This window comes from Penaeus japonicus, unplaced genomic scaffold (genome assembly GCF_977035675.1).
Source record: "Penaeus japonicus unplaced genomic scaffold, GWHDUDI00000001_assembly GWHDUDI00000009, whole genome shotgun sequence".
In the NCBI taxonomy this organism is placed as follows: Eukaryota; Metazoa; Arthropoda; class Malacostraca; order Decapoda; family Penaeidae; genus Penaeus; species Penaeus japonicus.
Genome location: NW_028234411.1, coordinates 8,126,605 through 8,130,296, shown reverse-complemented (window position 1 = coordinate 8,130,296; position 3,692 = coordinate 8,126,605). Strand labels below are relative to the sequence as shown.

The 3,692-nt window shown below is 38.3% G+C and overlaps 1 non-coding gene across 1 annotated transcript; it reads left to right on the top strand.

The window, feature by feature from the left end:
* The first annotated feature begins 1,018 nt into the window (after nt 1-1,018).
* Nucleotides 1,019-1,091, top strand: TRNAM-CAU (transfer RNA methionine (anticodon CAU)). The gene has a single exon. It is a non-coding gene; the product is annotated as a tRNA-Met (tRNA).
* Nucleotides 1,092-3,692: the final 2,601 nt, after the last annotated feature.

Below are 3,692 nucleotides of genomic sequence, written 5' to 3'. Positions count from 1 at the left end.
TTCCTGATTTTAAGCATCGGAAATATGCTATTTTTAATGTACCTACGAACAGTGTGATAACCAAAAGTTCTTTGGAATACAAATGTACTTGTGCAAATTTGAATCCATAAGACTTGACTCCGAGAAGCGAAATCCAATCTCTCGTGGGTGACGATTCTTGGTATGTGTCTCAGACGTGTAACTCGCGAGGTAAACTTAGCACAAACTGATCACGAGAAAAAAAAAAAAAAAAAAAAAAAAAAAGTATAAAAGGAACCAAGTTTGCATGACGTCACAAAAAAACTCTGCTAAAGAGTAGGAGCAGGACAACTCAAAGGAATTTCAACCTTAATGACCATTATCAACGATACATTTGCATATATTTACCATTAAAAAGGTACTTGGGTTTAATCTATCCTATAGAAATATAAACTTCACTGCGCCTTACGATGTCTTTCTTATTTTGTGTATAACAATGATAATAACAATATTAGAATGATAAGAAAAATAATAACAGCATCATCAGGTCTTTAACCTAATTTGCGAGAGAAAACTACCTGAATCCTCGCGCGCCGTTACTCAGGACATTTCGATGTCTATGATGCATATTAATGGGTGCCAGGTAGGGACCAACTGCCACAGAGATGTTGGTTATCCTTTTATCCGAGATTTGGCAGGGAAAAAAGGGGGGGAGATGAGAAATGCGTAGGCCTATAATAAAAGCGTTAGGAGTCACGTATGAAACCTTTATTCACATGCTTATAGAGAATATATATATATATATATATATATATATATATATATATATATATATATATATATACATATATATATATGTGTGTGTGTGTGTGTGTGTGTGTGTGTGTGTGTGTGTGTGTGTGCGTGTCTATGTGTGTGTGTGTGTGTGTGTGTGTGTGTGCATGAGGTAAGGCGTCACTTGATGGGAGCCACATGAAAGATAAAAGAAACAAGAAAAACGGTGATATAATCATTCCTATAATCAAAATACACATTTTTATATTTATTTCTCATAAACATCGCCTCGATGGCGCAGTAGGCAGCGCGTGAGTCTCATAATCTCAAGGTCGTGAGTTCGATCCTCACTCGAGGCATTGGATTTTAAAAGCAAGGACACAAGAGAACACCCAGCAAAATAAGAAGCATTCCCTATTTTGTTTTGAATCGCATTCTGGAATAAAACTAAGAATAGATCGTTGCCAAGATTTCATGCTCTCACTGAAGTTTCTTTAAACATACTTGGATTACATCTTCTAACTGCGTGTGTGCTACGTAGTGTGTCTAGAAGGATAAAATGAAGTAATTCCGACATACAATTATTCACAAAACAAAAAGTAATATATAAATGAATGTGAGACAAAAAATCAAAGAATAATGGAGAGAGAAATAATAAACATATATATACACACACAGACGCACACCGAGACATAGATACACACATCCCTAAACACTCACACATACCCATACACACACATATACATACATGTGCGTGTGAAAAGAGTGAAGTGAGGAAGTGAGGGCCATAGAGAATGATGAGGATAAGGGGAAGTCCGAGAGAGTCGCTTTCAATGGAAGCTTTTATGACGTCACGAAAACTTGGACCGTTTTTGCACCGTCTTTCGCGTGATCAATTTGTGCAAGAGAAGCCTAGCACGGTCGCTGCAAGGGTGACCCACCAACCACAGCCTTTTCCCAGGAGGAGGAGGAGCGTCGAAGGGCAACAGCCTCTGCTTGTTCTCTCTCTATCTATCTTTCTATCTCTCTCTCTCTCAATATCCTTTTAGGCGGTGTTGTATTCTCACTTCTCTTTTAAATATTGTTTGAATTATCTGTTGCAATCTAATCTCTTTCACTTATTCTCGAAATAAATCTCATATGCGATCATTTATTCTTCATTTAAGCATTTTCCTGTTCTGTTCTACCTCACGCACATATACACATGAACACATACAAACATACACAGAAGCTCGCAGAAGGAGACAAGAGAACACTAAAGGAAATAGAAATCATTCCATCCATTGTCTTGAATCACATTCCGGTGGTAGCACAGCATACGAGAATAAAACTAACAATAGATAGTTGCCAAGATTTCATGCTGTCACAGAAGTTTCTTTGAACATAGATGGAATACATTGCTACATAGTGATTCTAGAAGGATAAAAGTAAGAAATTTCTAAATAGAATTATTCACAAAACAAAAAGTTATTTATAACTGAATGTGAGACAAAAAAATAAAAAAATAATGGAGAAAGAAATAATAAACATATATATATATACACACACAGACGCACACATACATACACACGCAGACATACATACACACATCCCCATACACACACATATACATACATGTGCGTGTGAAAAGAGTGAAATGAGGAAGTGAGGGCCATAGAGAAAGATGAGGATAAGGGGAAGTCCGAGAGAGTCGCTTTCAATGGAAACTTTTATGACGTCACGAAAATTTGGACCGTTTTTGTACCGTCTTTCGCTTGATCAATTTGTGCAAGAGAAGCCTAGCACGGTCGCTGCAAGGGTGACCCACCAACCACAGCCTTTTCCCAGGAGGAGGAGGAGCGTCGAAGGGCAACAGTATCTGCCTGCTCTCTCTCTATCTATCTATCTTTCTATCTCTCTCTCTCAAAATCCTTTTAGGCGGTGTTGCATTCTCACTTCTCTTTTAAATATTGTTTGAATTATCTGTTGCAATCTAATCTATCTTTCACTTATTATCTAATTAAATCTCAAATTCAATCATTTATTCTTCATTTAAGCATTTTCCTGTTCTATTCTACCTCACGCACATACACACATGAACATACACAAACAGAAGCAAAAGCTCGCAGAAACTGGATCAAATTTAGAGGCCGATGGAGATCTTTGTGAAGTAATACAATCTTATACCTTCTTTTGCGTGATCGATTTGTGCAACAGCAGCCGTGCCCGACCATTGCAGAAATCACCAGAAAAGGCTGCGGTTGAAGGGTCACCCTTACAACGACCGTGCGAGGCTTTCTATTGCACAAATTGATCACGCGAAAGATGGCGCAAAAACGGTCCGAGTTTTTATGATGTCACAGAAGATTGCATTGACAGCGACTCTCCTTCTCTTTTTCTGTCCCTCACTGCCTTTCTCCTTTCACTTCACTTCTCCGTTTTTCTTGTTGTTGTCTCCTTTTTCCCCTCTTTATCTTCATCTCTTTCTATCATTCATTCACGTTCTCTCTCTCACATGTGATTAAAATGAAGCATTATAATAAGTACTTTTTATTATAACATATATCATTAGGTAAAACTCCTTTGGTGCTCAGTCGTTCTTGCGAGAGGAATCTAAAAGTTCTCTTGCGGGGTAATGTTTTTTTTTTTTCCATTGAGTGATGTGAGGAACACGACTGTGATTCCAGAAACATCTTTCTTTGGCTGCATTGTATCCGTTTCGACCCTTGGAGGATATGGCCACGCCTGAGAGTTTATAAGTTTTGAACGTCTACTGTAAGCTATAATAAGTTCGTGGAGCTTCATCTCATGTAAGACAGGCGTACTCCATGATTGATCTTTGACTTACAAAAGTTTAGGGCGTTTTTAGGTTGAAGACACGAATGATTCTTCGTAACGATCCGGTCACCCTTGCAGCGAGAGCGTTAGGCTTCTCTTGCACAAATTGATCACGCGAAAGACAGCGCAAAAACGGTCCAAGT